We start from the raw sequence: 823 nt of genomic DNA on the forward strand, positions 1-823 counted from the left end.
CCTTTACCCAGGAGTATCATCGTGTGCATCCAAAGTGGTTTCTTAGCCTATGAAGCATTAGGCGCAAACTGTGTACCTATCTTGCACAAAAACTAACTCTGTCTCCAAACACACCAAAGCGAGATTCCATTTGACACATGTCATCTAGGAGTTCTATTGGGGTGCGTCCAAATGGATTTCTTAGCATATGGTATGTTCCATGCAAACCGTGCACCTATCTTGCATCAAGATTAGCACTATCTCCAAACAGATCGAACCGACCTTCCACTTGAGCCTTTTCACCTAGGATTATCATCGGGTGCTTCCATAATGGTTTCTGAGCCTATGGTGCATTATGCGCAAACCATGCACCAATCTTGCACCTAAACTAACACTGTCTCCAAACAGATTGAAACGAGATTCCATATGACACACATGATCTAGGACTTCTATTGGGTGCGTCCAAATTGATTTCTAAGAATATGGTATGTTCCATGCAAACCGTACACCTGTCTTGCATCAAGATTAGCACTATCTCCAAACAGACCGAACCGAGCTTTCACTTGTGCCTCTTCACCTAGGAGTACCATCGGGAACTTCCACAACGATTTCTGAGCCTATGGTGCACTAGGCACAAACCATGAAACTATCTTGCACCGAAACTAATACTATCTCCAACTGGACCAAAGTGAGATTCCATATGATACACTTCATCTAGTAGTTCCATCGGGTGCATCTACAGTTCCATCGGGTGTGTCCAAATTGATTTCTGAGCATATGGTATGTTCCATGCAAACCGTGCATCTATCTTGCATCAAGATTAGAACTATCTTCAAACAGATAG

This window comes from Sorghum bicolor, unplaced genomic scaffold (genome assembly GCF_000003195.3).
Source record: "Sorghum bicolor cultivar BTx623 unplaced genomic scaffold, Sorghum_bicolor_NCBIv3 super_27, whole genome shotgun sequence".
Taxonomy (NCBI): Eukaryota; Viridiplantae; Streptophyta; class Magnoliopsida; order Poales; family Poaceae; genus Sorghum; species Sorghum bicolor.